Below are 11,526 nucleotides of genomic sequence, written 5' to 3'. Positions count from 1 at the left end.
GTATAAAAGTTGTCCTCGACGGGCAGCACTCTTCTTCTTATTCTGTAACTTCAGGGGTTCCTCAAGGTTCAATGCTTGACCCTATACTCTTTTTAATTTACATTAACGATCTTGCAAATACTCTAACATCTAAGGTGGCATTGTTTGCTGATGATGCTACCATTTATTCTTGTCGTGATTAGAAACCAACACTCTCTGATTGCTTGGAGGGGGCATTTGAGATTGAAAAAGGTCTCACTTCTGCTACAGCATGGGGCTCACAGTGGCTTGATAAAACTCAATTTTTTTCAGCCAATCGTTGTCGCAATAAGTTAGATCTTCCTATATTTATGAACGGTGATGTACTCGATGAGTCATCTACTCTTCATCTTCTAGAATTAACTCTTACTTCCGATCTTTCTTGGAAACCATATATCAAATCAGTTGAAAAATTAGCATCTACTAAGGTTGTCTCTCTTTATCGAGCTCGACATTTTCTTACTTTGGATTCTATTCTCTATCTCTATAAATCTCAAATCCGGTTATTTATGGAATACTGTTGCCACATCTGGGTCGGAATTTCTAATGAAGCCCTTTCTCTTTTAGACAAGGTGCAAAAGCGCATTGTAAACATAGTTGGACCTGCTCTTGCAGCCAATCTCCAACCATTACCACATCGTCGTTGTGTTGCTTCTCTTTCTCTTTTCTACAAATACTATAACGGGCACTGCTCTAAAGAGCTAGGGTCTCTTGTGCCATCTACTAAAGTTCATTCTCGTGTTACTCGTGTTAATTTAAATAAGTGTCATCCTTTTTCTGTGACTGTTCCCAAGTGCTCCAAAAACGCTTATTCGTCTAATTTTTTTTTCTCGAACATCAGTTCTATGGAATTCGCTTCCTTTATCTCGTTTTCCTGATTCATTTAATTTGCAATCCTTTAAGTCGTCCGTCAGTCGTTATCTTGCTCTACAATCTTCATCTTTTCTCTTTCAGTAACTTCCAACTTTAATTAGTGATTGCTTGCAGCCTTGTTGAAAGCGAAGATGTTTATTAAAAAAAAAAAAATTTTATAATAATATTATTACAAATGTTGCCTTGACAATATTTGGTTCTTAAATTAGACATACAATACTTGTCTAACTTACTTAACAAAACGAGAAGAACAAAGAAGCCATGGGACTTAGCACTTCACTTGTGATTAATGTTGTCTAAGTTAAGTCCTCCGTTTCTGGATTCTTTCTTTTTCTTAATAAGCAATACAAGTTAAGTATAAGTATTTTTAACTATGGTTAGTCCTCTGTTTCTAAAGTCTTTCTTTTCCTTGATCCCAGCGGGCATGCGTTGTCCGGGACGCATTCATCGGACTTCTCACGGATGTCTGACGGACAACACATGCCCACTTGGATAGTTTAGCATAAATGTTTTTACAATTTTTACAGTTTTTAATTTATTTTTTATATACAAATATATAAAATAAAATGTCATACAACAATAAAGTAATAACTAAAAAGTAAAAAACCATTAAACTGTTTAGTAAAAAAGTATATATAATACTCGTTCAACATTAAGAATTATTACTTAATGAAATAATTGAAATAACTAACAAATAATGATTTACACAGAGCATATAAAAGAGGTGGCCTTTAACTCAACCTATTTTTGATGTTTCGTATATTGTAGATTATGACGTCTTTGATTTTCAACCGACAATTTTTGATCTTTATATTTACCCCTAATTAAAACATGTAATACTAGTTTTCCAACCTACTAAGTCGTTGACCTACTGTATTTTTGACTTACTTAATTTTTAATTTACTGAATATTCAACCCTACATTTTCAATTTTATAACTACGCCTTTACGATATGTATTTGTATATTTTGTTGTTGATTTGAATACAAGCCGAATTTAATCTGTCTCGTCGCAGCGCTGTCTTTAGAATCGGAAGGTATAAGGTTCAATGAATGCTTGGAAAACTTATTGATTGTTATTTTTTGTTTTTAATTTCGTAGTTTAAAAGAAAACAACGTTAAAAACACAGACCAGATAATCAGTTAAAAATGAAAATCTATAAAACAGGTCGAAAAATAAACTGGTTTAAAACAAAAACGTCATAAATTGGTTGAAAAAAAAGACGATAATCGATTGGAAACAATTTAGGCCTCAGTTGGTTATCTGAAAATTAGTTCCACTTTTTAGTAGATGTTCTTTTCGTAGAACAACTTTGTAGGTCGAGATTTTTGTAGATTTAACCATCTGACACGATAAAAGACACTTTTAAAATAACGATTACTTTTATTGCCACTAAATTATAAATTCCTATTTACTTGAATAAAAATTCTAATCTTTTGTCCCCTTTGGATACAAAAATTTTAATAACTCTGCTAATATTAGGAACTATTTCATGATGAATAGACATTAAGGCAAGTCCATTTAATTTGATTTCTGACATAGAACTGCTATTGTAAGTTTTTATTCTACCAAGAGTAGATATTGACCTCTTACATTGTAACAAGTATATGAAAGTCTCTTAAATGTAAAGAAAGTCTCTAATATCCATGAACTTTAAAGTGTTTGAAATGTCAAATGGCAATTCTGTCTTTTCTTTTCAAAATTCCTATACTCATGTACTGATCAGAAATGAGAAAGATCAGGTCCATAAAAGTTCAAAAAAGTCAAACACTTTTCTTTTTACGAAATTTTGCTTCACTAAATAAGAAGTATTAGCACATAGTCGATTATAAACAACCATGCTTACAGTTATAAACAACCATGCTTACAATTATAAACAGCCATGCTTACAAACCTGCTTACAAACCTGCTATCTAGTTTATTAAGAAGATGGTTTACAAAATAATTTACAAGATGTAATAGAAATTCAAAAAACAACCAGAAATAAGGTGAACTAAATCACTTGTATTAACTATTAACGTAGTGGTGTAGTGGTAGAGCGCTCCCTACATAAGCAAGAAGTTTCAAGATCGATCCGCACCATGTGCTGGTAATACCAAGCTCAACTTGTTTCTCTGTGCAGCGGCCTTGTTCGTCAGGGATTGCGTTTCGGATTTTTTATAAATTTAAGAGAGGGTGTAATTACAATTAAGTAGCTTTATGACCTACGAGGTCATAAAGTCGACATATCTTTACAGACTAAAAATATTATTGTTTTTATAATTGATGTCTTAACAATAAGGTATTTGTTTGTAATCTTCCATACGCTGCAATCAAGAAATATTTAGAAAAAGTTCAATAAGAAAAATGTTATTTTTAGCTCTAGTCAAAATGAGTGCATGGAAGAAAATATGGAATAAGTGCATGGAAGAAAAAATGTAAACTAGTCTTTGAAAGTATAATTTTGTTTGTTATAAAACACACTTGCTTTATTCATAACATCTTTATTGTATGTTAAATGAGCTGGTGGTTTGTTTGGAATGTAATTAATCTTTCTAGCAAAACAACTTGGGTTCCGTAAAACATTTTTATTTTTTGTTTTATTTAAATAGCGCCACAAAATACTTATTGGACTACTTAATTTACTAATACGATGCTTGATTATGATGTTAAAAAACTTTTAATACTTTGAAAATCAAAATCTGGATAGACAGATTCAATAGGTTGCTTTTTGACACTAGATAATGCTATTAGGTAAAAAAAAAAAAATCTTTTATTAAACCAATTTGGATATACCTTTTTTAAAAGAAGTTCTAAAACATTTTAGTTGTTAATTGTGAAAAAAACTGTAAGAACACTTAAATGACTCAGTGAAAAAAAGAAAATTAGCCAGCTGAGAATATTTGAAAATAATAATTATAATAACTAAAAAGTAACTTGTGTAAAAGTGCATGTTTTTAAATAATTCCATCAACAATCTTAAAATTTTTGAAGTTTGCTTCCCAACTAGCACACATACGTTGATAAAACGTTAGAACAACGTTGTGCCTTGCGTTGTCCCAACATCTACCGACAACGTTGTTTTTATACCATTTTGGTTACAAATCCGACGTCGCCAACAACCAAAACAACGTTGGCCCAATGTTGCGTTTTAAGTTGGCATTGCTTAACATTTTACGTTGATTAAACGTTGTATTTTACGTTTGCAAAACGTTATATTTAAGCTTTCTTGGAACTAAATTTATTTATTTTATATATTATATTTTATATATTATATTTTAGCATATATATATATATTTTTTTTTATTTTTTATTTTTTTTATTTAGGTGCTTAAGAAGTCTTTACGGTCTTATCACAGAGCACCGCGGAAGAGCATTTAATTGGAAGTTCACGCCTCCTTCCTAACCGATGTCGCAAAACTTGGCCAGAGGTGGTGTTTGAGCCACGGATCCTTTGTTTCTTAGGCAAGTGCGCAACCACTGCGCCACGGTTGCTCATATATATAGAAGGGAAAGTCGGGTAGCTCCGAACAATTAAGAAAAAAATAAATTGTACATATGTACTAAAAAAATACAAAGTGTCAAAAGACTTTTTTTTAAAGTATAAACATTTATTTATCAAATTAGAAACAAAAAAAGAGTTATTGCGTAGCTTAATAATATACAAAACAAAAAAGAAAAAGTGTTAGAAAAAACGTATGTTTCAAATTTTGAGGGTAGTCCCGGAAACATAGCTTAAACATGATTTTACCTCTTCTTCACCCGTGTCATATAAATATAAAGTACAATTAGTTAGTATTGAAATTTTCTCAACAAATTAAAAAAAAATTGCCTTTAAAAATTGTATCTGATATATAAGGAATGGGAATGAAATTGTCATCAATTAGAAATATAAACATTGGCTTTTTACTAAAGAAAATAAACACCCGGAAAACACTTTTTTCAAACCTTAGGTCTTTTTTTTGGAATTAAATGAATTACAATTATGGGTTTGTGTATTATATTAAATGTATTATTATTTATATAAAAAAGTAGCTCACTTTTAATATGTTAATAGATTAAGTTGTCCGGAATAACCCTCCAAACATTTGTCCGATACCACCCGATCATACCTAGTTCACAAATACTAGTTTCAGAACCAGTGAACTAAAGTATTAAATAATGTTTTTCTAATAAATAATGTAAATAAAAATGAACCGTTAATAAATAAAAAGCTATTAGTTTACATAAAAAATAGGTATATTAATATGTGGATTAAATATAATGGTACATCGCTCTTCTGGTGGTGAAAAACAATTTCTTTCACTCCCAGCCAATCGCTTTGGCATATTATGATAGATATTTTGCATATGCCATATTTTCACTCAAATAATGTTTTATACAAATGTACAAAGACGACTTCAAAAATTTCAACTTTGCTTCCAAGTCTTTTTTTTCCATAAAGTGCCTTATGCAAAAATAAAAATAATGTTTCATGAAAAACGTCTACCTTTTCATATTAAATTAAAAAAATCATTCTGGTCCGATAATTGAAGAAAGATCGGTAAAAAGTACCCCTCAGAGAAAGAATAAACAGAAAATTAAAGTTCTGAAAGAATTTCCTCCATTAAAAATGAGTCAATGCATTTTTTGCTCTCAGATAAATTAATTAATGACCTTGAGTCAATGATAAAATACTTTGTTGATGATAATCTTGAATTTTATGATTTATTACAGTTAAATATATCATCTTGTAAAATGTTTTAATAGACATTGTATATATTTATTTCTTTATTGTAAAAAAAAGGCACATTAATGGAAATGGTTGTTTTATATTTAAGGTTTAACTTATTTATATCTTTTTTGACAGACAAAATTAAAACAGACAAATTAAAAGTTATGAGTGATAAATTAGTTATTTTTATTTTTCAATTATTCGAAAATGAATAATATTATTAAAAATTGCTTAAAGTAGAAAAAAAAAAATTGTGAATATTTAGTTATTTATAAATTGAGCAAGTGAAACCTTACATTATACTCAATTTAAGATTTTTCTTATACAAATAAGTATATTTGTATTAGAAGCCTATTAATTTCTATATAAGAAGCTTGAAGATTAAAAACTGTATATTTCTAAATATAATGCCGATAAACAGGGAAAGAATAAAAAAAAAATGCGAAGGACAGTGAAACTAAAAATATTCTAAAGTTATAAGTCATTGTTAATTATAACATAAGTAAATTTAATCTTAATTCACCTACTATCAAATTGATTCCATCTATGACAATTGTATTCCGACAAAATGTTCTGATTTCGAAATACATTTGTCGTATTTGAAAAACAGTGCAAATTTCTTAATTTAAACACAGAGTCGTATACGGCACTTGTATTCCGGGCTGACGATATGTATTTTCTAAATGCCTTCCAAATTTTTTTGTTTTTACGTAAATACAATAAATTACTATTATTACCAAAGTGCCGATAACCGAACAGAATATTTCAAAATTAGTCACAGTTTTCTAATGGACTCCTGGTTGTCAACTTTCGTTACATGCGCATAACATTTTGTAGAACGATCCAATTTCTATAAAATTTTTATTTTTGTAATATTAAGTTTATGCACTTTTAATAATATATATAAATGCAATGTTTATATATTGTTGGTGTTAATCTTTTCATTTATGTCATCGGTAAACACATGAAATTAAATCAACATTTTCTTCATAAAAAATTGCCAAAGTTCGCTATGGTGTTACATACGTTTGCCCAATGTACGCGTGCTAGCAGGGTTCGAACCGGTAGAAATCTTTTCTGTGTTGATTTCAAAATAATTAATTTTCTATAATTTTTAAGAAAAATATGAAAGAAAAGTATGTAATATATTTTTTCTAAAATTAACAATAAACACAAAAATAAATGATTTGTTATTCAATGGCAAAGCACCTTAAATGTTACAAACTAGTCTATGAAAATCAAGCATCTTTAGCAATTTTTAGTTTTTGAGATCATTAATTTGCATCGCTTGATAAGTGAAAAAACACTTAACATTGCAATATTTTTAAAAAAAATATTTTTTAACAAGTACTGAGCATGTAAGAAAAGGGTAAAAATTTTTACTTTTTAACAACAAAGATGCGTGGATCGAAAAAAATGGTGGGCTCTTTAATGTTAAATGGGCACTTACGATGGTGCTAAAGTATGTGAGTTAATTAAAATTTTTCTTGTGTTTTTACCTTTGCAACATTATAATAGAGAAGATTTTGGTCTATATCTTGATAATGCGTTAGCGGTATTTAAAAACAAAAATGGCCAGCAGATGTAAAAATTCAAAAAATATTTCATAAAAATTTTTTAAAGTAATGATCTTCTTTTTTGCATTATAAAATAATTAGAGATACCTCGAAAATAGTTAGAGATGCTTCGAAAATAGTTAGAGATACCTCGAAAATAGTTAGATACCTCAAAATAGTTTGATACCTCGAAAATAGTTAGAGACCTCGATAAGACACTTGATTTCAATAACAATTTATTTCAATCATGCTTTAAATGCGATATGATCTGAATTATGTCCACTGAGATACTAACCTCACACTTAACATTATCAAAACACTCCCACAGACTGTTGAATTTAGATTGCCAATATGTCATTAAATGAACTTGTTTTTAATAAAGCTGCTCCACCTTACGAAAAGGAATTAAAATCATCTGTCTATAACTGTGAACTTAAATACCAACCTTAATTTACCTTAAATAAAAACAAAAGTTGCGACCTCAAAATCATATACTGTAACCCTCCATTCAGTCGGTTACTAGCATTAGTTGACTTTCACTTTCCAGTAAATTTAAAATTTTATAAAGTATTTTAGAGAAGTTAAACTAAAGTTAATTAGAGCTGAAGCGTAAAATCCACAACTTGTTCACATAATCACACATTTTTTCACAGTGATACAAATTGGAATATAAGAGCCTGCAACTGCTTTACAAAAACCGCTTCTAAATTCCATTTATTAGACAGTTTTAAATTGTGTCACACAGCAAGTTAAATTTGTGTTTGATAATGCTTCAGTAACCACAGTAACTATTTACAGAATTGTCTAGTTAATAAACGTATATCGTGACAATTATCATAATATTATGAAATCCGTTTAATCGTGATAAAGAAAAAGAAAATTTTAAAAAAAGAGTTAAAGGCTTTAAAATATTATTTAACTAAAACTTTTGTACCGCAAAAGAACGTAAAAGAAACCCAAAAAATTTTTTTTGAATGTTTACTAAAGGGGTGTCACTAAAATTTCTAAAACTTTACGAAGGGTGTGTTATTAAAACTTATATGACATTTGAAATGTTTTAAATAACATTTTTGTTCTGTAAAAAAAAGGTGTGAGACAAACTCGAAATATAAAAAACTTTACTCAAACCAAATGAAGAGCGTTTTACTAAAAGTGAGCTTTCATTGGACTTATAAGTCCATTTTTTCCAAAATTAAGTTTTTTTGACATTCGGATTCTTTATTAAAAAAGATACAAATCTAACTTTGTTAGTATGATTAAAAAATTGTTCATTATCTTTGCTTACTGTTACAAAATTAATAATATTCAATAAAATACTTTGCTAAATAATTAGTTTTTTTATTTCGTTAAAAACAATGTGACAGAGCGCCTTTTTGAAAAACGCTCTTCAAATATGAACTGATATAGGAATTATTAAAGTCAAAATCACAAAAAAGACGTAAAACATTCAGAAAATGGTTTGCCCTTTAATAGTTTACGTCATCAATTTAAAATGTAAACAAAAATTTACGCAAAAAGCAAGAAAAATTTGCTCAACACGACAAGTTTAAAAACATACTTGGTAATATAAATAGAGGGCCATACTTCATGAAATCATCTACAAAAATATACATTCGTCACTTTTACGTCTTAAAAGATAATGCAAAAAACTTATTTTTTTAAGAAAAAATCGGTTTTTAAGATATTGTCATTTTAAAATAATGCTGATTCAGCATTTTAGAGATAATCTGAAGAAGAAGAAAAGCAGCTTTGACATAATATCTCGATAATGATTTGTTGGATTTTATTTAAATTTGGAACCTCAATTGAAACCTTTTGGGGTATAAAGGTTATCATTACATTATCTACTGAAAAGGTCCACTAAAAAGTTCTACTGAAAAAAACCTATTATTTGCCTCTAAATGTGTTTTTTTTTAGGATTTTAGAAATAAACTTTGAAACAAAAAATATCGAATTATTAAAAAATATTTTAATAATAAATATAACTTTTTTATAATATTTTTAGTGACTTAAATAGTCATGGGCAAAAAGAGAGACGAAGAGGTTCCGTACCCCCGACCCTGAATTTGAAAAAAAAAAAAAAGGAAAAAGAAAGAACGAAATGAAAAAAATTAGTAAATGTTATTTAGTTTCTAAATGTCTAATTAGTTTTTTTTTGTAACCGACTGCTAATGTTCCTAAAATTTAAATCAGATTGTGCGTACAACATGTACGAACAAGCTGATAATGTTGTGAGTGTAGAAGTTAAACGTATGTTCTTGGATTTGAACACCCAACACACATTATCTCTCTTTGGCCAAAGAATATTTTAACAGGGATGCATATATCTAACTTTAATATTAAGTTCAATATTATTTTCAGTAACCTCTATTCCAAAAAACCTCTACACATCAAAGCCTCTACACACCAGAATCCATCATAAAAACATTCAATATAACTTTTTTTTTAATATTTCATGAATTCTCTTTACTATTTTTGATTTTTGTAGTAATATCAAATACTTTAGTAATTGTATCAACGCAGTTTTGTATCAGTCAAACTTAATTGGTGAAATTTCAAGTTTCAAATATTTTGGAGGTATTAAACATATGTTTTCTCTCATTTTTTTATTTCCATCTCTCCATCACAATTTAGGTTTGTGAACAAAAATTTTCATACGTTTCTAACAATTTTTTGGAACTTTTGCGACAATATTTTCAAGGGAAGCAATAAGTCAAGGGAACTCTTCAGATTGCCTAAAAAATATTTAGTTATTTCAAGCAGCTGAAGTTGTATGTAGTTATTTAGTTATTGTAAGTAACTGAAATTTTAACGACTATAATAAATTTCAATAAAATATTTTGCTTTTTAAATTCTATATCAATTTTAACTATAATAAATGCTAAATTACTTTAACTTTTTTTACTACCCTTGAATGGTCCAATAGGAATGCAACACTTTTATTTTACTATCAAAAAAACTGCCATAGATGTTTATAGTAACGACATATAAATCTTAGTGAACCGTAGTTTTTTTAAGTTTGTTCACCATGCTATATCTTCTAGATGTTCATAAGAATAATATTTATGTTGAATAAAATCTTCTAAAAAATCCAGTTTTATTTATTTAAATAATGAAAGTATAACATTTAGAAACACTTTTGCTTACTTTTATTAAATTTATTCTAAGTATAAATAACCAAATAATATATTGCTACTTTTATTATTTTTAATATTTTTTTTCTGAAATAAAAACCTTTGGATGCTTTTATTATATGCATGGGTGTTACCAAAAACCTTTCTAGATTAACCTTTAATTTAAACTAGTTAAATTTTTTTTTTTTCGAAAACTAATCTACAGGTAAATATTAAATAATTTGATGTAATTAATAAAAAAATGAATTCAACTGCAGCAAAACTGCAAACAAGGCTAAAAACACGAGAAAAACAAATAAATTCAAAAGACAGGCAAAAAGGTGTTATTATGCATTTGTGCAAATGTATCTATAAATGTTGCTAACTCACTGCTAAAATACTGCTGCAGATACTCAATTTGTGTATCTGCAGCAGTATTTTATGTTCCACCAATTTATAAACATAAAATAAAACTGAAGCCAAAAGTAATACTAGAAACTGTATTTAGTACAAAATACACTTTTTACCAAATATTATTAAAAATACAAAATACAGTTTTCATCAAGTATAATTAAAACCTTTGATAGTTTTATCAAAACTATGAAGGGTTTTAATGATTCTTGATGGTCATGTTGCACATGCAAAAAAATTTGGCGGCTATATATTTAGAACAAAATTCAAGTATGTTATTTTTACCTCATGGTATGGTATTGTTACCTTACCATGGTATAGTATGGTATTGTTACCTCACCATATTGCACACAGACCGAAACCATTAGATATTACATTCTTTGAATCACTTGGTACATGGTGAAGCTATGTGGAAATGGATACAGTTTTATATATATCAACCAGTTATAATTTGGCAAACTGTAGATTTGTTTGTGGAGGCATATAGTCAAGCAACATATTTGGAAATTGCCATGAAAAGATTTCAGACTAGTGGGTTGTGGTCTTTAAGTATAAAGGTTTTTACTTTTTCAAATTTTACAGCCTTTTTATTTACTAATGTTATTCCTATCTATCTGAAAATATGAATAATATGAAAAATTATCTTTAAATAAATTAAGCAAAAACTAAAGTTTAATATTTCTGTTTCAACATAGTCCTATTTGCTAGCGGTTTCACTTGAAGTAAAAAACTGAAAAATATGATGACAATCAAAACAGGCATCTGATCAAACTCCAATATAAACTTGCTCTAGAAAGTGCACTGCGAAATCAAAAGCGCACACTGAATTAAATAACTTCAAAACAAGTTTGAAAAAACCTGCA

The sequence above is a fragment of the Hydra vulgaris genome, chromosome 09 (genome assembly GCF_038396675.1).
Source record: "Hydra vulgaris chromosome 09, alternate assembly HydraT2T_AEP".
In the NCBI taxonomy this organism is placed as follows: Eukaryota; Metazoa; Cnidaria; class Hydrozoa; order Anthoathecata; family Hydridae; genus Hydra; species Hydra vulgaris.
The sequence above is the reverse complement of the archived record's forward strand: the minus strand, read 5'-3'. Positions refer to the sequence as shown.